The following is a 24,318-nucleotide window of genomic DNA, read 5'->3' on the forward strand; positions in this document are numbered from 1 at the left end:
CCACAAGTGTCCACTGTCCACAAGTGTACGCAGAGATTCAAAATCTCCATTATCCTCTCGTCACTTTGGTCACAGGCAGCTGTGCCATCGAGCGTGTCACATAGCGCTGAGATATCAGTGGGCCGCACACAATCCACAAGTGTCCACTGTCCACAAGTGTACGCAGAGATTCAAAATCTCCATTATCCTCTCGTCACTTTGGTCACAGGCAGCTGTGCCATCAAGCGTGTCACATAGCGCTCAGATATCAGTGGGCCGCACACAATCCACAAGTGTCCACTGTCCACAAGTGTACGCAGAGATTCAAAATCTCCATTATCCTCTCGTCACTTTGGTCACAGGCAGCTGTGCCATCGAGCGTGTCACATAGCGCTCAGATATCAGTGGGCCGCACACAATCCACAAGTGTCCAGTGTCCAAAAGTGTACGCAGAGATTCAAAATCTCCATTATCCTCTCGTCACTTTGGTCACAGGCAGCTGTGCCACCGAGCGTGTCACATAGCGCTCAGATATCAGTGGGCCGCACACAATCCACAAGTGTCCAGTGTCCAAAAGTGTACGCAGAGATTCAAAATCTCCATTATCCTCTCGTCACTTTGGTCACAGGCAGCTGTGCCATCGAGCGTGTCACATAACGCTCAGATATCAGTGGGCCGCACACAATCCACAAGTGTCCAGTGTCCAAAAGTGTACGCAGAGATTCAAAATCTCCATTATCCTCTCGTCACTTTGGTCACAGGCAGCTGTGCCATCGAGCGTGTCACATAGCGCTCAGATATCAGTGGGCCGCACACAATCCACAAGTGTCCAGTGTCCAAAAGTGTACGCAGAGATTCAAAATCTCCATTATCCTCTCGTCACTTTGGTCACAGGCAGCTGTGCCATCGAGCGTGTCACATAGCGCTCAGATATCAGTGGGCCGCACACAATCCACAAGTGTCCACTGTCCACAAGTGTACGCAGAGATTCAAAATCTCCATTATCCTCTCGTCACTTTGGTCACAGGCAGCTGTGCCATCGAGCGTGTCACATAGCGCTGAGATATCAGTGGTCCGCACACAATCCACAAGTGTCCACTGTCCACAAGTGTACGCAGAGATTCAAAATCTCCATTATCCTCTCGTCACTTTGGTCACAGGCAGCTGTGCCATCGAGCGTGTCACATAGCGCTCAGATATCAGTGGGCCGCACACAATCCACAAGTGTCCAGTGTCCAAAAGTGTACGCAGAGATTCAAAATCTCCATTATCCTCTCGTCACTTTGGTCACAGGCAGCTGTGCCATCGAGCGTGTCACATAGCGCTCAGATATCAGTGGGCCGCACACAATCCACAAGTGTCCAGTGTCCAAAAGTGTACGCAGAGATTCAAAATCTCCATTATCCTCTCGTCACTTTGGTCACAGGCAGCTGTGCCATCGAGCGTGTCACATAGCGCTCAGATATCAGTGGGCCGCACACAATCCACAAGTGTCCACTGTCCACAAGTGTACGCAGAGATTCAAAATCTCCATTATCCTCTCGTCACTTTGGTCACAGGCAGCTGTGCCATCGAGCGTGTCACATAGCGCTCAGATATCAGTGGGCCGCACACAATCCACAAGTGTCCAGTGTCCAAAAGTGTACGCAGAGATTCAAAATCTCCATTATCCTCTCGTCACTTTGGTCACAGGCAGATGTGCCATCGAGCGTGTCACATAGCGCTCAGATATCAGTGGGCCGCACACAATCCACAAGTGTCCACTGTCCACAAGTGTACGCAGAGATTCAAAATCTCCATTATCCTCTCGTCACTTTGGTCACAGGCAGCTGTGCCATCGAGCGTGTCACATAGCGCTCAGATATCAGTGGGCCGCACACAATCCACAAGTGTCCACTGTCCACAAGTGTACGCAGAGATTCAAAATCTCCATTATCCTCTCGTCACTTTGGTCACAGGCAGCTGTGCCATCGAGCGTGTCACATAGCGCTCAGATATCAGTGGGCCGCACACAATCCACAAGTGTCCACTGTCCACAAGTGTACGCTGAGATTCAAAATCTCCATTATCCTCTCGTCACTTTGGTCACAGGCAGCTGTGCCATCGAGCGTGTCACATAGCGCTCAGATATCAGTGGGCCGCACACAATCCACAAGTGTCCACTGTCCACAAGTGTGTGCAGAAATTCTAAAACTCCCCTGTCCTATTGACACCTTGTACCTTGTTTTACATTACTATATAGTTTGTTGGATTTTGTCTACATTTCTACCAAAAATGAGGAAGGCTGGTGGAAGAGGCCGTGGAATTGGGCGGGGGTTGGCAGCTGGTAATGATGGTGTTGGTGGTGGATCTGATGGTAGTGGCAAGAGCAAAATAGGACCAAATGCAGGAGGTGCTGACCCTGCGTCATTGTCTGTCTACATAAGGCCTCGAACGCTTAGTTTTCTAGGAGTTGGCAAACCGCTTTTAAAGGCAGAGCATCAGGAAAAAGTTTTGTCTTACATTGCTGACTCAGCCTCCAGCTCTATCGCCTCCTCTTCTTCAGTTGTAAAAAGTAAAAGCACTGAGTCGTCATTGGAGGCTCATGTTCATGAACCACACCTTTCCTTGTGTCCTTCACCCCAACCAAAATTGAAGGATGACGCAGGCCATACTACTGATTACTCCATGGAGCTGTTTTCACATACCATGCCTGGATTATCAAGTCAAATGGTGAATTACCCAGGCCAAGATGAATCTGACATGGAGTGCACTGATGCACAGCCGCTGATGGATGATTCTGCTGGTACATTCACTCAGAGCACTACATTGTCCTCGCAGTGTACAGAGCCAGATTTTGACCCTGATGAGACTCAGGTGCCCCTTCCCGCACACTATACCACCATACACGGTGACACAGAGAAAGGTGCACATGACATAGAAGAGGAGGTGATGGATGACCCAGTTGTTGACCCAGATTGGCATCCATTGGGGGAAGAGGGTGCTGCTTCCAATAGCTCAGATGAGGAGCATCCACAGCAGACATCGACATCGCAACAGCTGTTATCTGGCAGGCCCGGAGCACTCCAAAGACAGGTTCCAAACATCAAAAGAGTTGCTGGACAGCTTGTCCACAGGGTCAAAAGATCACAGCGTGCTAGGCCGCAAAATGTCTGCCAAAGTAGGAAGAGTGCAGTGTGGCAGTTTTTTGAACAAAATCCTCATGATCAGGCCAAGGTTATCTGTAAGAAGTGCGCAAAGACCTTTAGCCGAGGGAAAAATCAGAAAAATTTGAATACCAGTTGCATGCTTAGACATTTAACCAGCATGCACTTGCAAGCGTGGACACAACACCAAACCTCAAGTGCCACATGTGCAACTGATCACAACGAAGGTAGTCAGCAACGCTACATTGTTTCCCCCACTGTAAGCACACCGGTTAGCACAGCAGCAAATGTTGAGGTGCAAGGCCACAGCAGTCAGGGAATCCCACTGTTATATCAACGAAAGACTGATTCTAGGCCATCAGAAAGAACACCAACTCCATCACCATCATCAACCCTCTCTCAGTCCGCCCTGTCCACCGCTACTTCCACCATATGCAGCTCTCAAGTCCAGCTCACCCTCCCAGACACTATGAGTAGATCAAGAAAGTACTCAGTCTCTCATCCGCGTACACTGGGTTTGAACGCCCACATTGCCAAACTAATCTCGTTTGAGATGATGCCCTTTCGGTTGGTGGAAAGCACAGCTTTCCGCGAACTCATGGCCTATGCAGTACCACGCTATGACCTACCCAATTGCCACTTCTTCTCTCGCAAAGCCATCCCAGCCCTCCACCATCATGTGAAAGACCGCATTGTCCATGCACTCAAGCAGTCAGTGAGTGGAAAGGTGCACCTCACAACTGATGCATGGTCCAGTCGGCATGGCCAGGGCCGTTACGTGTCCATCACTGCGCACTGGGTTAATGTGGTGGATGCAGGGTCCACAGGGGACAGCGGTGGTGGGACAGTGCTGCCTAGCCCACGGTCTAGGAAACAGTTGGCTGTAGGCGTTCGACCCTCCTCCTCCTCCTCCAGAAGCGACAGCTCGTCCACAGAGCGCAGTCGTACGAGCACTCCATCTGCAGCTGCCACTGTTGCACACGATGTGTCCCCCTATCGAGCAGCTAGTGGAAAGCGTCAGCAGGCTGTGTTGCAGATGATGTGTTTGGGCGACAGACACACCGCCGAGGTGCTGGCCGAGTACTTGAAGCGACAAACTGAGTCATGGCTGGGCAGTGTACATCTTGAGGCAGGCAAGGTAGTTAGTGATAACGGCCGTAATTTTGTGGCAGCCATAGCCCTTTCAAAACTCAGCCACATACCTTGCTTGGCTCACACCTTGAACCTGGTGGTGCAGTGCTTCCTCAAAAATTATCCGGAGTTAACAGCCCTGCTCCAGAAGGTGCGAAGACTGTGCGCGCACATCCGCCGGTCGCCTGTACACTCCGTTCGTATGCAGAAGCTGCAGCGATTGCTCCACCTTCCCAACCACCGCCTCATTATCGACATTGCAACAAGGTGGAACTCCACCCTGCACATGGTGGAGCGGCTGTGCGAGCAGAGGCAGGCCATAATGCATTTGTGGCAGGATACACGGCCAGGCACTTTGAGAGCAGACATGGAGTTGACCGGCGTGCAGTGGTCGAAGCTGAAAGACCTTTGTAAAGTCCTTCAGTGTTTTGAGGAATGCACACGGCTGGTAAGCGCAGACGACGCCATCCTAAGCATGAGCATCCCACTTATGCGTCTGCTCATGCAAACTTTGACGCACCTTAAGGAGCAGGCGTCTGCAGCCAATGTTGATGAGGAGGAAGAGGAGGAGGGAATCCTTGATGACATTCAGCCATTGTCTGCTCAGGGACCTCTCCTGGACGAGGTGGAGGAAGAAGAGGAGGAGGAGGAGGATGATGGGGATGATTACTTAGGGGAGGAGGATGCATCTCGTGGGGCAAGTGAAAATGTTGGCGTGGCAAGGTCTGGTACAGGGTTTGTGCGTGACTGGAGGGATGTGGATTTGCCAGAAAGTGCTCCTCCACCCAGCACTCGCAGTGCATCATTGACACCGGGAACATTGGCCCACATGTCAGATTATGCCTTGCGGATCCTAAAAAGGGACCCCCGCATTGCCAAAATGATGAACGATGACGACTACTGGTTGGCCAGCATCCTGGATCCACGCTATAAAGGCAAATTACAAAACATCATGCCACAGGAGAACCTTGACCTAATATTGGCTAATAAACAAGCAACTCTGGTAAATCGGTTGCTTGAGGCATTCCCAGCACACAGCAGCGGTGATGGTTCTCACACGAGCCGTACGGGCCGGGGGCAGCTTGGCAGAGGTGTTCGTGGTGCACACAGCAGAAGTGGCGTTGGAGACAGGGGTTTCATGACAATGTTGTGGACTGATTTTTCAAATACCGCTCACACAACTGGTAATACTGCATCGATGGAAAGTGACAGGAGACAGCAGTTGTCAACTATGGTTACAAACTACTTTTCCTCCCATATCGATGTTCTCCCACACAGGTCATTCCCCTTTGACTATTGGGCCGCTAAACTGGACACCTGGCCTGAATTGGCCCAATATGCCTTACAGGAGCTCGCTTGCCCAGCTGCAAGTGTGCTATCGGAAAGAGTCTTCAGTGCAGCTGGATCAATCCTGACAGAAAAAAGGACCCGTCTGTCAACCCAAAATGTGGATGATCTAACCTTCATTAAAATGAACCACGCATGGGTTTCCAAGGATTTTGTCCCACCTTCCCCTGATGACACATAGGGTGACAGAAAAATGGCTTGCTTTGGTCCACCTCTTCCTGGTACTTCACCTATTTCGCCTTTTGCATCAGTTGAATGTCCAACATCAACATATGCCACTTTCTAAAACTCCCTAACTGTGCTGCCTCCCCCCCATGGCCGGGGTCACCACCTAGCGCACGACACCGTGCGAGTGCCGTTGCCCTGGACAGGTTGGTAGGCCGACTCTTGGGCGCGGGCACTGGCACAGGGTCCCTCATAGTGCAATCAAGTGTCTCTGACGGTGGTGGTGCACACCCGCCGTCAGACACACCGCTGTACTATGAGGGGCCCAGTGCCAGTACCGACGCCCACGAGTGGGCCCCCCTTGCTTGGCCAGGGCCCCAGCATTTGCAATCTTTACCTCTCCCTGCTCCTCCGCTGTGTAATCTGGGCCGTCAAATCCATAATGTGCCTGACACCGTCTGAGCCTGCCTCCTGATGTATAGACATATATTTTGAATGTGTACGCTATCCATACATGTTATCCGGGGATACGTTACCCCTTCTAAACTTTGTGCAATGACGTGCAATCCATACTGGGCCTAACACCGTCTGAGCCTGCCTCATGCTGTATAGACATATATTTTGAATGTGTACGCTATCCATACATGTTATCCGGGGATACGGTACCCCTTCTAACCTTTGTGCAATGCCGTGCAATCCATACTGGGCCTAACACCGTCTGAGCCTGCCTCATGCTGTATAGACATATATTTTGAATGTGTACGCTATCCATACATGTTATCCGGGGATACGGTACCCCTTCTAACCTTTGTGCAATGACGTGCAATCCATACTGGGCCTAACACCGTCTGAGCCTGCCTCATGCTGTATAGACATATATTTTGAATGTGTACGCTATCCATACATGTTATTCGGGGATACGGTACCCCTTCTAACCTTTGTGCAATGACGTGCAATCCATACTGGGCCTAACACCGTCTGAGCCTGCCTCATCCTGTATAGACATATATTTTGAATGTGTACGCTATCCATACATGTTATCCAAGGATACGGCACCCTTTCTAACCTTTGTGCAATGACGTGCAATCCATACTGGGCCTAACACCATCTGAGCCTGCCTCATGCTGTATAGACATATATTTTGAATGTGTACGCTATCCATACATGTTATCCGGGGATACGGTACCCCTTCTAACCTTTGTGCAATGACGTGCAATCCATACTGGGCCTAACACCGTCTGAGCCTGCCTCATGCTGTATAGACATATATTTTGAATGTGTACGCTATCCATACATGTTATCCGGGGATACGGTACCCCTTCTAACCTTTGTGCAATGACGTGCAATCCATACTGGGCCTAACACCATCTGAGCCTGCCTCATGCTGTATAGACATATATTTTGAATGTGTACGCTATCCATACATGTTATCCGGGGATACGGTACCCCTTCTAACCTTTGTGCAATGACGTGCAATCCATACTGGGCCTAACACCGTCTGAGCCTGCCTCATGCTGTATAGACATATATTTTGAATGTGTACGCTATCCATACATGTTATCCATGGATACGGTACCCTTTCTAACCTTTGTGCAATGACGTGCAATCCATACTGGCCCTAAGACCATCTGAGCCTGCCTCATGCTGTATAGACATATATTTTGAATGTGTACGCTATCCATACATGTTATCCAGGGATACGGTACCCTTTCTAACCTTTGTGCAATGACGTGCAATCCATACTGGGCCTAACACCGTCTGAGCCTGCCTCATGCTGTATAGACATATATTTTGAATGTGTACGCTATCCATACATGTTATCCGTGGATACGGTACCCCTTCTAACCTTTGTGCAATGACGTGCAATCCATACTGGGCCTAACACCGTCTGAGCCTGCCTCATGCTGTATAGACATATATTTTGAATGTGTACGCTATCCATACATGTTATCCGAGGATACGGTACCCCTTCTAACCTTTGTGCAATGACGTGCAATCCATACTGGGCCTAACACCGTCTGAGCCTGCCTCATGCTGTATAGACATATATTTTGAATGTGTACGCTATCCATACATGTTATCCAGGGATACGGTACCCTTTCTAACCTTTGTGCAATGACGTGCAATCCATACTGGGCCTAACACCGTCTGAGCCTGCCTCATGCTGTATAGACATATATTTTGAATGTGTACGCTATCCATACATGTTATCCAGGGATACGGTACCCATTCTAACCTTTGTGCAATGATGTGCAATCCATACTGGGCCTAACACCGTCTGAGCCTGCCTCATGCTGTATAGACATATATTTTTAATGTGTACGCTATCCATACATGTTATCCGGGGATACGGTACCCCTTCTAACCTTTGTGCAATGACGTGCAATCCATACTGGGCCTAACACCGTCTGAGCCTGCCTCATGCTGTATAGACATATATTTTGAATGTGTACGCTATCCATACATGTTATCCAGGGATACGGTACCCTTTCTAATCTTTGTGCAATGACGTGCAATCCATACTGGGCCTAATACCGTCTGAGCCTGCCTCATGCTGTATAGACATATATTTTGAATGTGTACGCTATCCATACATGTTATCCAGGGATACGGTACCATTTCTAACCTTTGTGCAATGACGTGCAATCCATACTGGGCCTAACACCGTCTGAGCCTGCCTCATGCTGTATAGACATATATTTTGAATGTGTACGCTATCCATACATGTTATCCAGGGATACGGTACCCTTTCTAACCTTTGTGCAATGACGTGCAATCCATACTGGGCCTAACACTGTCTGAGCCTGCCTCATGCTGTATAGACATATATTTTGAATGTGTACGCTATCCATACATGTTATCCGGGGATACGGTACCCCTTCTAACCTTTGTGCAATGACGTGCAATCCATACTGGGCCTAACACCGTCTGAGCCTGCCTCATGCTGTATAGACATATATTTTGAATGTGTACGCTATCCATACATGTTAACCGGGGATACGGTACCCCTTCTAACCTTTGTGCAATGACGTGCAATCCATACTGGGCCTAAAACCATCTGAGCCTGCCTCATGCTGTATAGACATATATTTTGAATGTGTACGCTATCCATACATGTTATCCAGGGATACGGTACCCTTTCTAACCTTTGTGCAATGACGTGCAATCCATACTGGGCCTAACACCGTCTGAGCCTGCCTCATGCTGTATAGACATATATTTTGAATGTGTACGCTATCCATACATGTTATCCAGGGATACGGTACCCTTTCTAACCTTTGTGCAATGACGTGCAATCCATACTGGGCTTAACACCGTCTGAGCCTGCCTCATGCTGTATAGACATATATTTTGAATGTGTACGCTATCCATACATGTTATCCGGGGATACGGTACCCCTTCTAACCTTTGTGCAATGACGTGCAATCCATACTGGGCCTAACACCGTCTGAGCCTGCCTCATGCTGTATAGACATATATTTTGAATGTGTACGCTATCCATACATGTTATCCAGGGATACGGTACCCTTTCTAACCTTTGTGCAATGACGTGCAATCCATACTGGGCCTAACACCGTCTGAGCCTGCCTCATGCTGTATAGACATATATTTTGAATGTGTACGCTATCCATACATGTTATCCAGGGATACGGTACCCTTTCTAACCTTTGTGCAATGACGTGCAATCCATACTGGGCCTAACACCGTCTGAGCCTGCCTCATACTGTATAGACATATATTTTGAATGTGTACGCTATCCATACATGTTATCCGGGGATACGGTACCCCTTCTAACCTTTGTGCAATGACGTTCAATCCATACTGGGCCTAACACCGTCTGAGCCTGCCTCATGCTGTATAGACATAAATTTTGAATGTGTACGCTATCCATACATGTTATCCGGGGATACGGTACCCCTTCTAACCTTTGTGCAATGACGTGCAATCCATACTGGGCCTAACACCGTCTGAGCCTGCCTCATGCTGTATAGACATATATTTTGAATGTGTACGCTATCCATACATGTTATCCGGGGATACGGTACCCCTTCTAACCTTTGTGCAATGACGTGCAATCCATACTGGGCCTAACACCGTCTGAGCCTGCCTCATGCTGTATAGACATATATTTTGAATGTGTACGCTATCCATACATGTTATCCGGGGATAAGGTACCCTTTCTAACCTTTGTGCAATGACGTGCAATCCATACTGGGCCTAACACCGTCTGAGCCTGCCTCATGCTGTATAGACATATATTTTGAATGTGTACGCTATCCATACATGTTATCCAGGGATACGGTACCCTTTCTAACCTTTGTGCAATGACGTGCAATCCATACTGGGCCTAACACCGTCTGAGCCTGCCTCATGCTGTATAGACATATATTTTGAATGTGTACGCTATCCATACATGTTATCCGGGGATACGGTACCCCTTCTAACCTTTGTGCAATGACGTGCAATCCATACTGGGCCTAACACCGTCTGAGCCTGCCTCATGCTGTATAGACATATATTTTGAATGTGTACGCTATCCATACATGTTATCCAGGGATACGGTACCCTTTCTAACCTTTGTGCAATGACGTGCAATCCATACTGGGCCTAACACCGTCTGAGCCTGCCTCATGCTGTATAGACATATATTTTGAATGTGTACGCTATCCATACATGTTATCCAGGGATACGGTACCCATTCTAACCTTTGTGCAATGATGTGCAATCCATACTGGGCCTAACACCGTCTGAGCCTGCCTCATGCTGTATAGACGTATATTTTGAATGTGTACGCTATCCATACATGTTATCCGGGGATACGGTACCCCTTCTAACCTTTGTGCAATGACGTGCAATCCATACTGGGCCTAACACCGTCTGAGCCTGCCTCATGCTGTATAGACATATATTTTGAATGTGTACGCTATCCATACATGTTATCCAGGGATACGGTACCCTTTCTAATCTTTGTGCAATGACGTGCAATCCATACTGGGCCTAATACCGTCTGAGCCTGCCTCATGCTGTATAGACATATATTTTGAATGTGTACGCTATCCATACATGTTATCCAGGGATACGGTACCATTTCTAACCTTTGTGCAATGACGTGCAATCCATACTGGGCCTAACACCGTCTGAGCCTGCCTCATGCTGTATAGACATATATTTTGAATGTGTACGCTATCCATACATGTTATCCAGGGATACGGTACCCTTTCTAACCTTTGTGCAATGACGTGCAATCCATACTGGGCCTAACACTGTCTGAGCCTGCCTCATGCTGTATAGACATATATTTTGAATGTGTACGCTATCCATACATGTTATCCAGGGATACGGTACCCCTTCTAACCTTTGTGCAATGACGTGCAATCCATACTGGGCCTAACACCGTCTGAGCCTGCCTCATGCTGTATAGACATATATTTTGAATGTGTACGCTATCCATACATGTTAACCGGGGATACGGTACCCCTTCTAACCTTTGTGCAATGACGTGCAATCCATACTGGGCCTAACACCGTCTGAGCCTGCCTCATGCTGTATAGACATATATTTTGAATGTGTACGCTATCCATACATGTTATCCAGGGATACGGTACCCTTTCTAACCTTTGTGCAATGACGTGCAATCCATACTGGGCCTAACACCGTCTGAGCCTGCCTCATGCTGTATAGACATATATTTTGAATGTGTACGCTATCCATACATGTTATCCAGGGATACGGTACCCTTTCTAACCTTTGTGCAATGACGTGCAATCCATACTGGGCTTAACACCGTCTGAGCCTGCCTCATGCTGTATAGACATATATTTTGAATGTGTACGCTATCCATACATGTTATCCGGGGATACGGTACCCCTTCTAACCTTTGTGCAATGACGTGCAATCCATACTGGGCCTAACACCGTCTGAGCCTGCCTCATGCTGTATAGACATATATTTTGAATGTGTACGCTATCCATACATGTTATCCAGGGATACGGTACCCTTTCTAACCTTTGTGCAATGACGTGCAATCCATACTGGGCCTAACACCGTCTGAGCCTGCCTCATGCTGTATAGACATATATTTTGAATGTGTACGCTATCCATACATGTTATCCAGGGATACGGTACCCTTTCTAACCTTTGTGCAATGACGTGCAATCCATACTGGGCCTAACACCGTCTGAGCCTGCCTCATACTGTATAGACATATATTTTGAATGTGTACGCTATCCATACATGTTATCCGGGGATACGGTACCCCTTCTAACCTTTGTGCAATGACGTTCAATCCATACTGGGCCTAACACCGTCTGAGCCTGCCTCATGCTGTATAGACATAAATTTTGAATGTGTACGCTATCCATACATGTTATCCGGGGATACGGTACCCCTTCTAACCTTTGTGCAATGACGTGCAATCCATACTGGGCCTAACACCGTCTGAGCCTGCCTCATGCTGTATAGACATATATTTTGAATGTGTACGCTATCCATACATGTTATCCGGGGATACGGTACCCCTTCTAACCTTTGTGCAATGACGTGCAATCCATACTGGGCCTAACACCGTCTGAGCCTGCCTCATGCTGTATAGACATATATTTTGAATGTGTACGCTATCCATACATGTTATCCGGGGATAAGGTACCCTTTCTAACCTTTGTGCAATGACGTGCAATCCATACTGGGCCTAACACCGTCTGAGCCTGCCTCATGCTGTATAGACATATATTTTGAATGTGTACGCTATCCATACATGTTATCCAGGGATACGGTACCCTTTCTAACCTTTGTGCAATGACGTGCAATCCATACTGGGCCTAACACCGTCTGAGCCTGCCTCATGCTGTATAGACATATATTTTGAATGTGTACGCTATCCATACATGTTATCCGGGGATACGGTACCCCTTCTAACCTTTGTGCAATGACGTGCAATCCATACTGGGCCTAACACCGTCTGAGCCTGCCTCATGCTGTATAGACATATATTTTGAATGTGTACGCTATCCATACATGTTATCCGGGGATACGGTACCCCTTCTAACCTTTGTGCAATGACGTGCAATCCATACTGGGCCTAATACCGTCTGAGCCTGCCTCATGCTGTATAGACATATATTTTGAATGTGTACGCTATCCATACATGTTATCCAGGGATACGGTACCCTTTCTAACCTTTGTGCAATCACGTGCAATCCATACTGGGCGTGAGAACGGCTGGCGAGCTGTTAAGCAAGCTACAGCACCTGTCCAGACAAGTACAGGGATTCCCTAACGAGGAGACTTATTTGATTGTTTTCTATGTTGGGACAGCAATTTTTGGGGAGCACTATACTCTGGAGAATGATAGATGGGGCCCACCATACACTGGAACATTCCAAAGGTGGACATCAGACACTGGAGCAGCATTTACAGGGCCCATTATACACTAGAGCATTAGAAATGGGGCCCATTATGTTTGGAGCATTATTTGGGCCCATAAGACAGTGGAGCTTCATCCATGGGGACCAACATATACTGTAGCATTATGTGGAGCTCATCATATACTGTTTCAAACATTATATGGGACCAATGATTTTGTATGGAGAAATAGATGGGCCTCGTCATGAGATGTAAAAAGTGAGGTATTTTTCATTGTACTATACCGCTATTTCTCTGCCGTATCGGAGCATGATGAGTTGTGATATGTGTTAAAGGGGCGCTCTTTCGCCCAGGGCACATGAAAACCTGCAGCCAGCCCTCCCCCCCACAAATTTAGCCAAATAACCCCCATTTTTCAGTGCGTAACTTGTATTATGAAGTTAATTAAGGTTGACAAGCTTAAGTAAGAAGAATTGATGCTTTTGGCATTCAAATATGCACTGTAGGTGTGTTTCCTGTCCTCCTCTCACTGCCGACTTTTATTCCCCATTGACTTACATTGGGTTTCGTGTTTCGGGACGACCCCGACTTTTCCCTATAATCGGACGATCTTGCTCGACCCGACTTTTTGAAAAGTCGGGTTTCACGAAACGAAACGCGACCCTAAAAAAGCAAAAGTCGCTCAACTCTACTCTTGGCCATTTTGAGTACCTGGTAATGCCGTTCGGACTCAGTAACACACCTGCAGTGTTTCAGCACTTTGTCAATGATATTTTCAGAGACATTTGTGGGGTGTATGTCATCATGTATTTGGATGACATTTTGATTTACTCTGCTGACCCTGTGACACACGCTCGACATGTCCGTTCGGTACTCCAGAGACTGCGAGAAAACTCTTTGCTTGCTAAACTGGAGAAATGTGTTTTTTTGCTGAGAAGGTACAGTTTTTAGGGTACATGGTCTCAGGCAGAGGGTTCCGCATGGATCCTGCCAAGATCCAACCCATTAAGGCTTGGTTGCAACCCAAATCGCTGAAAGCGCTGCAGCGATTTTTGGGGTTTGCGAATTTGCAAGTTTATCAGGGGTTTCTCAGAGATTGCCAAGCCACTCACGGATCTGACCCGGAAAGGGGCGGACGTGGCCAATTGGAATCCTGAGGCAACTCAGGCATTTTCTACACTAAAGGAGTGCTTTGTGGCCAACCCGGTTCTGGTTCAACCTGACTTAAACCGCCCATTTATTGTAGAAGTGGATGCCTCTGAAGTCGGAGTGGGAGCAGTGCTATCGCAAGACACTGCATCCCTCACTCAGCTTCGCCCGTGTGCTTTTTTTCCCACAAATTCTCTGCCACGGAGAAAAACTATGATATCGGTAATCGGAAATTATTGGCAATTAAATGGGCCTTCGAGGAATGGCGCCATTTCCTCGAAGGCGCCAAACACAAGGTCACTGTCATTACAGACCACAAGATCCTGACGTACGTGGAGTCAGCGAAAAGACTAAATTCCAGGCAGGCCAGGTGGGCTTTGTTTTTCTCTAGGTTTGATTTCTTAATCACCTTTCGCCCTGGTACTAAAAATGTGAGGGCCGATGCCCTCTCTCGCAGTTTTTGTCCCACACAAGCCGAGGACTGTGAACCAGTCCCGATATTGGTCAATGGGATCGTCGTGTCAGCAGTGTCCTTGGACCTTCCGGAGGAGATCCGTAGGTCTCCAGAACAAGCTCCTGACACTACGCCCCCCAAAAAATTGTTAGTTCTGGCTACCTTTCGTCTACAAGTTCTTAAAGAATCACATGACTTTGTTTTGGCAGGCCATCCTGGTCTCAATAATACCACCAGGCTGGTAATTAGGAACTTTTGGTGGCCGACAGTGGTCAAGGACTGTAAGGACTATGTTTCAGCGTGTGAGGTCTGTGACCGTGCCAAGTCCCCCCATAATCGCCCTGCCGGCTGGCTTCAGTCCTTGCCCACCCCTGAGAGTCCATGGACCCACATCTCCATGGACTTCATTACAGACCTGCCACCCTCAGATGGAAAAACATGTATCTGGGTGGTAGTAGACAGGTTCAGCAAACAGTGCCATTTTATTCCCCTGTCTGGGTTACCTAACTCCGAAACCCTGAGTAAATTGTTCGTTGTGCATATTGTACGTCTTCACGGCGTTCCGGCAAATATTGTGTCCGACAGGGGTACCCAGTTCGTCTCAAAATTCTGGAGGGCGTTCTTTAAACGCATTGGTGTTGAGTTGTCCTTCTCCTCGGCCTACCACCCCGAAACCAATGGTCAAACCGAACGTACTAACCAGGCATTGGAGCAATACCTCTGCTGTTATGTGTCAGGACATCAGTCCGATTGGGTGGAACATCTGCCATTGGCTGAGTTTGCGCTAAATAATCAATACCAGGACTCCATTAAGACTACCCCCTTTTTCTGTAACTATGGACTGCATCCGCGCTTTGGGTCATTCTCGGCCAGGATGTCGGAGCTCCCTGGGGTAGAGGAAAATATACATCGCCTGAAAACAATTTGGTCTGAGGTAAATTCGAATTTGAAAGGAGCTCAGGTTAGACAGGCTTCGGCTGCAAACAGACGACGATCTAAGGGGCCGCACCTGGGAGTTGGGGACAAGGTTTGGCTCTCTACTAAAAACATTAAGCGTAAGGTACCGTCTGCCAAACTGGGTCCCAGGTTTATCGGCCCATATGAAATCATAGAGGTGGTTAATCCGGTAGCCTTCCGTTTAAAACTTCCGCAGTCATTCAAATTGCCTAACGTGTTCCACAAGTCTCTCCTCAAGCTGTATCACTCCCCAGTTCACCCTGTCCAGTCCCCTCCTCCTCCTGTTTCGGTCAGGGGTACCTTGGAGTATGAAGCCCAGGGTATCCTTGACTCCCGCCTTGTCAGGGGCTCAGTACAGTATCTTGTACACTGGAAGGGCTACGGCCCGGAGGAAAGATCCTGGGTCCCTGCGGGGAACATCCATGCCAAGGCATTAATTAGGAAATTTCATCTCCTTCACCCTGACATACCTGGTTTTGAGGGTCCGGAGGCCCCTCCTGGAGAGGGGTACTGCCACGTCACTGTCAGATGCGGGGCCTGCTGTTCCGCCCTCAGCCACTAGTAGGCGATGCACTGTCACGCCGCCCTCGGGCTCGGGGCATGCTGTGCGGGCCTCGACCACCAGGAGGCGCCGGACTGACACATCGCCGTCGAACTCGGGGCCTGCTGTTCCTGCCTCGGTCACTGGGAGGCGCTGTGGTTCATGCCCGAGTGATCGCGGCAACAGTGAAAGGGCTTCTGTGCAGACGTCTAGTGGACGCAGACTCCGCTCCTCTGTCAGTCATGAAGGGGTTGGTGCATCATCATCGGGTCTGGTCCTGGGGGCGGTCCTGATGACATCAGCAGGCCGGGAGCCTGTGAGAGATGACCTGATCCCTCAAATACTTTGGGACTGGGCTTGCAAGCCGCCGGATATAGTCTTGGTTTCCCCAGTGTGCTAGTTGTTATTTGCTATCTTTGATTCTGACCTCTGCCTTGATTCTGACTCTGCTACTGCTTAACGATTCTGTACCTTTGCCGTCCTCCTGGTTTATGATTCTGACTTTTGCCTTGATTCTGACTCTGCTACTGCCTAATGATTCTGTACCTCTGCCGTCCTCCTGGTTTATGACTCTGACCTTGGCCTGAATTTGACTCTGCTATTGCCTGCCATTTTTTGTACCTTCGCTGTCCGCCTGGTTAAGACTCGGATTCCCGACTACGCTTTTGGTCCCGTTTTTTAACCCCTCTCTGGCGACCGTCCTGCTCTGGCCGCTGCTCATATTCAGACAGCGCCCCCTGGGCTCTGCTGTAAATCCAGATCCCTGTATAGGGGTAAAGGGTAACGGGGTTGCTCGGGGTGCTGTCTTACTGCAGCCCAGACTTGCAAACGGATGTTACAGGGCTGATGTCAGGGGAAGAAGTGTATAATTGGGTGTCATCAGCATAGAGATGATACTGGAACCCAAATATGCTGATTGTTTGTCCAATAGGGGCAGTGTATAGAGAGAAGAGTAGGGGGCCTAGGACTGAGCCCTGCGGGATCCCGATAGTAAGGAGACAAGGAGAGGAAGAGGAGTCAGCAAAAGATACAATGAAGGAGCGGTCAGAGAGGTAGGAGGAGTACCAGGAGAGGGCTGTGTCCTTGAGGCCTATAGAGCGGAGCATAGTGAGGAAGAGCTGGTGATCCACAGTATCAAATGCGGCAGAGAGATCCAGGATGTATGTCTTAAATGATGTGAAACACCCTGTTAGATGTCGAGCTTCAGCCACTGCACAGGAGGAAGCCCGAGGCTTGCCTTCTGCGGTCTCCCATTCCTTTCCGACCGGAGAGGAGGCTGCTCAGCAGAGACGTTGGTCCCAGCGCCTTGCCCAGGCTAATGCTAGGCGTGTGGTTATGCCTTCTGGCTCTGCTATTGTATCATGCATGAGTCAGCAGCAAGCAGACGCTCCTGGGACTAAGTCCTGCTTTTCCCCTACTGAGCATGCTCGTGGGACGACCTCTCATTGGAGGTCGGAGGTCACATGCGCAGGTCCTGTTGCTGTTCCAATAGGACCATCAGGAAGGTCCCGGAAGGCTGCAGCTATAAAAGGTTTGCATGGCCACCCGGCAAAAAAGAGGGGGAGGGAAGGAAAAAACGAGGGGGTAAGGCTGGTTTCACACTTGCGTTTTTTTTGCGCTGTATTTTAGCACTAAAAACGCATGCGTTGTTTTCCCTATATTTTGCATGGGATGCGCTTATGTGCGCATACACATGCGTTTGTATGCGCTTTTACGCGCATGCGTTTTTTCGTGGTGTGCGCTCGGGCGCACAAAATGCATCCTGTTGCATTTTTTGGGCGTCCGACTTGCCTCAAAAAAATGCTTGCGTGCGCAATGCGTTTTTTTACAGCAAGACACCCATTATAAGTCTATGGGTGCGCATATGTGCGCATTGGCATGCTCATGTATGTGTTTTTTTGCGCATGCTTTTTTTGTTGAACATTAGTTAGACAATGGAATTTAGGGGTTTGGGTCAGAGTTAGGGTTAGTTAAGGGGGTTTAGGGTTAGGGTTTGGGTTAGGGTTAGTATGGTTTGGTTAAGGGTTAGGGTTTAGGGTTAGTTAGGGTCAGGGTTAGGGTCAGGGTTAGGGTTAGGGTTAGGGTATGGTTTGGTTAAGGGTTAGTGTTAGGGTTAGGGTCAGGGTTAGGGTCAGGGTTAGGGTTAGGTTAGGGTTAGTAAAGTCATGGTTTGGGTTAGTGTGAGGGGCCACCTAATGTTGGAAAAAAGCGCAAACGCGGTAAAAAGGTAAAAACGCACTAAAAACGCATACAAACGCATAAAAACGCTGCGTTTTTTTCATGCATGCTCATAAAAATGCTTGAAAAAAACGCAGCATTTGTATGCGTTTGTATGCGTTTTTTCCATGCGTTTTTTGCGGGAAAAACGCGCTGCAAAACAAAGCAAGTGTTAAAGTAGCCTAATGGAAGGAGTACCCACCCGATCAAGTCCACCACTCAACCTGATGTTTTCAATTAACCTCGGGGGGTTGCCTCCAGCATTAGATCACAATACTCACTAGAGCTTCGAAAATCCATCCATTCAAGCCAAGTAGCCCAAAACTTTGGGTATGATTCACGTATGTACATTTAATATGAAATTCACCTTTGGTTTCGGACCGCCCCTTTAAGTTCAGCCGATTGGTTTGGCCCTCCACAGCAGTGCCAGTTTCTCATGTGGCCCCTTGGGAAAATGAATTGCCCACCTCTGGCATAGACCGTAAATAACATAGGTTCTATAAAGCGTAGATAGTGTGCATATACAGTAGCATACTTTCTATGCTATTAACAATCTATGTTAGAAAAAATATTGAATGTTTGGATTGATCATGTCAGCATAAAAATTATTGTTATTGGCTACACATCATCCTTTATTAACAGGATATATGCTGCTGATAACATGATACTGTATTTGGGGACATAATGACCATATTAACCATCATTCTCTCCACATCATTGCTCAATTGCCCATGTGAGCAGTCAAATAAACGAGCAGTATTTAACTTCCTGAAAATGGCATAAGTACATCTTAAATGTTTCTGTTCGATGGTGAAATATCATAGCATTTGGGGCTCCACTTTTCCTTTTGTCCAGTTCCATACTTTGTCTAAAACTTTCAGTGGGTGTATCAGACCATTTAATAATTTCTTTTATTTTTATAGGCACATAAAATGGCACTTATATAAGCAAATGTTGATAAATTGTCTAGAAATTAGAGTTGAGCGATACCGTCCGATACTTCAAAGTATCGGATCGGAATGGATCGGCCGATCTTAAAAAAAGTATCGGTATCGCCGATTCCGATATCGGAAGTCCCATTCAAGTCTATGGGACTTCCGGTATCGGAATAAGAAAAACCCTGTTTTTGCCTTGTACAGCCTCTCTGGGGTCTGTACGGGCCTTTCGGGGGGCTGTGCCGGCCTGCCAGGGGGTCTGTGCAGGCTCCGGTGGGCTGTGCCGGCCTGCCGGGGGGGCTGTGCCGGCCTGCCGGTGGTCTGTGCAGGCTCCGGTGGGCTGTGCCGGCCTGCCGGGGGGCTGTGCCGGCCTGCCGGTGGTCTGTGCAGGCTCCGGGGGGCTGTGCCGGCCTGCCGGTGGTCTGTGCAGGCTTCGGGGGTCTGTGCAGGCATCGTCCGATGGGACTACAAGTCCCATCGGGCGATGCCTGCTACCATGACAGTGATTGACACATTAGCCAATGATGGGACAGTAGTAGTCCCATCATCCGGCTAATGTGTTGAATGTAAGTAAAAAAAAAAAAAAAATTACATGCTACATACATGCTACATACATACAACATGCATACTACATGTAACATACATACTACATATATACTACATGCAACATGCATACTACATACATGCTACATTCATACTACATACTACATACATGCTACATTCATACTACATATATACTACATGCTACATACATACTACATATATACTACATGCATGCTACATACATACTAAATATATACTACATGCATGCTACATACATACTGCATGCTACATACATACTACATGCTACATACATACCACATATATACTACATACATACTACATGCATGCTACTTGCTACATACATAGCACATACATACTACATACATACTACATACATACTACATGCATGCTACATGCATGCCACATGCCACATACATAACACATATATACTACATGCATGCTACATACATACTACATGCTACATACATACCACATACATACTACATACATACTACATACATACTACATGCTACATACATACTACATATATACTACATGCATGCTACATACATACTACATGCTACATACATACCACATATATACTACATAAATACTACATGCATGCTACATACTACATACATACTACATACATACTACATGCATGCTACATGCATGCTACATGCTACATACATAACACATATTTACTACATGCATGCTACATACATACTACATGCTACATACATACTACATATATACTACATGCATGCTACATACATACTACATATATACTACATGCATGCTACATACATACTGCATGCTACATACATACTACATGCTACATACATACCATATATATACTACATACATACTACATGCATGCTACATGCTACATACATACCACATACATACTACATACATACTACATACATACTACATGCATGCTACATGCATGCTACATGCTCCATACATAACACATATATACTACATGCATGCTACATACATACTACATGCTACATACATACCACATACATACTACATACATACTACATACATACTACATGCTACATACATACTACATATATACTACATGCATGCTACATACATACTACATGCTACATACATACCACATATATACTACATACATACTACATGCATGCTACATGCTACATACATACTACATACATACTACATACATACTACATGCATGCTACATGCTACATACATAACACATATATACTACATGCATGCTACATACATACTACATGCTACATACATACCACATACATACTACATACATACTACATACATACCACATACATACTACATACATACTACATACATACTACATGCATGCTACATACATACTACATGCTACATACATACTACATATATACTACATGCATGCTACATACATACTGCATGCTACATGCATGCTACATACATACTACATACATACTACATGCTACATACATACCACATATATACTACATACATACTACATAACATGCTACATACAATACATTCATACAATACATACATAGACATACAGTACATATAACATAGAGTAACATACTTACCAATACTTGTCACATTGTTCCCCGAAGCCATTGTCTTTTACGGAATAAATATTAACATAACAAACCACAAAAATACTCACCCACGATCCAAAGCAGTCCACGAGTGTGTCCCACGACGATCTTGGGTAGAGAACTGCAGCATCAGCTGATGCTGCCGTTCTCTACGGGCTGCAGGAATCCAATGACGGAAGGTAGGTATCCTTCCGCACTGTATTCCTCCGCCACTTAAAAAAAAAAAGTCCCTAGTCTCACTTTATGCCATTGCTGCGTGGGAATTTGGAGGTTTGGGGTACTGTATGTGGATACTATCTGTTTTTGTCCATAATTGCACATTACTATACATATATGTTTTTTGTAGTACTTTACTCGAATAAAATTGAATATAATTTTTATATCGCTTGCTCTGTGTTTTCTCCTGATATTTATGTAGTATGTATGTAGCATGTAGTATGTATGTAGTATATATGTGGTATGTATGTAGCATGTAGTATGTATGTAGCATGCATGTAGTATGTATGTAGTATATATGTGGTATGTATGTAGCATGTAGTATGTATGTAGCATGCATGTAGTATATATGTAGTATGTATGTAGCATGTAGTATGTATGTAGCATGCATGTAGTATGTATGTAGTATGTATGTAGTATTTTTTTTTTTTTTAACATTTAACACATTAGCCGGATGATGGGACTACTACTGTCCCATCATTGGCTAATGTGTCAATCACTGTCATGGTAGCAGGCATCGCCAGATGGGACTTGTAGTCCCATCGGACGATGCTTGCACAGACCCCCGGACATCAGCACAGCCCCCCGGCAGGCCGGCACAGCCCCCCGGCAGGCCGGTACAGACCCCCACAGGGTGCACAGACCACCGGCAGGCTGGCACAGCCCCCCGGCAGGCCGGTACAGACCCCGGGCAGTCCACACAGCCCCCCAGCAGGCCGGCACAGCCCCCCGGCAGGCCAGCAGAGACCCCCGGAAGGCCCGAAATGACGGCGCATCATGATGCGCACACACCGCGCATCATGATGACGTCATTTCGGCTGTCAATCAACTTTGAACTTCCGATTCCGATGCCGACTTCCGATATTGAAAAAATATCGGAAGTCGGTATCGGAATTCCGATACAGCAAGTATCGGCCGATACCCGATACTTGCGGTATCGGAATGCTCAACACTACTAGAAATACTTTCATAGCTGTTAACGGTGAACATAAACGCAATATGGGAGTTTTTAAAACAGGCCTTTAATATGTGGTTGGCACAATGGATGGTGCAATGAATCTTTCACTTTGGGGACTACTATAAAGTTTGCAATATAGGTACTGTACTGATTATTGAGGCTAATATTATGGACATCACATTGGGCTGTAAATTATTAGTACAGTGTGCATTGTATGATCATGAATGGTTTAGAAGGTCTTTTTATTTAAGGCTGGGAGTCAAGATATAAAAACTCTTCCTAATACTGTCCATCTATCCCTCTTTAACATTCAATTGCTCTTATCAAATTTTGTGTGTTGTCAGTTCTTTTGACAGAGATTGCTATCTATAGGCTTTAACCCCTCCACCCCCAAGGGTGGTTTGCACGTTCATGACCGGCCCAATTTTTACAATTCTGACCACTGTCCCTTTATGAGGTCATAACTCTGGAACGCTTAAATGGATCCCGGTGATTCTGACACTGTTTTCTCGTGACATATTGTACTTCATGATAGTGGTAAAATTTCATTCAAATAACTTGCGTTTATTTGTGAAAAAGTGGAAATTTGGCAAAAATTTTGAAAATTTCGCAATTTTCCAACTTTGAATTTTTATGCCCGTAAATCACAGAGATATGGCACAGAAAAAACTTGATAAGTAACATTTCCCACATGTTTACTTTACATCAGCACAATTTTGAAACCAAAATTTTTTTTGTTAGGAAGTTATAAGGGTTAAAAATTGACCAGCGATTTCTCATTTTTGCAACACCATTTTATTTTTACGGACCACATCACATTTGAAGCCACTTTGAGGGGTCTATATGATAAAAAATACCCAAAAGTGACACCATCCTAAAAACTGCACCCCTTAAGGTGCTCAAAACCACATTCAAGAAGTTTATTAACCCTTTAGGTGCGTCACAGGAATTTTTTGAATATTTAAAAAAAAAATGAACATCTAACTTTTTTTCACAAAAAAAATACTACAGGTTCAATTTTTTTTATTTTACCAAGGGTAACAGGAGAAATTGGACTGCAAAAGTTATTGTGCAATTTGTCCTGAGTACGCTGATACCTGATATGTGGGGGGGAACCACTGTTTCGGCGCATGGCAGACCTCAGCAGGGAAGGAGCGCCGTTTGACTTTTTCAATGCAAAATTGGCTGGAATTCAGATCGGACGCCATGTCGCGTTAGGAGAGCCCCGGATGTACCTAAACAGTGGAAACCCCCCAAGCGACCCCATTTTGGAAACTAGACCCCCCAAGGAACTTATCTAGATATGTGGTGAGAAGTTTGAACCCACAGGGGCTTCACAGAAGTTTATAATGTACAGCGGTACAATTAAAAAATCATATTTTTTTCCACAAAAATGATCTTTTCACCCCCAATTTTTATTTTTCCAAGGGTAACAAGACCCCAAATGTTATTGTGCAATTTGTCCTGAGTACGCTGATACCCCATATGTGGGTGTAAATGACTATTTGGGCGCATGGCAGAGCTCGGAAGGAAAGGAGCGCCATTTGACGTTTTTGGCTGGAATTGAGATCGGACACCATGTTGCGATTGGAAAACCACTGATGAACCAAAACAGTGGAAACCCCCCAC

The sequence above is a fragment of the Dendrobates tinctorius genome, unplaced genomic scaffold (assembly GCF_039654945.1).
Source record: "Dendrobates tinctorius isolate UK_male_01 unplaced genomic scaffold, ASM3965494v1 ptg000029l, whole genome shotgun sequence".
NCBI lineage: Eukaryota > Metazoa > Chordata > Amphibia > Anura > Dendrobatidae > Dendrobates > Dendrobates tinctorius.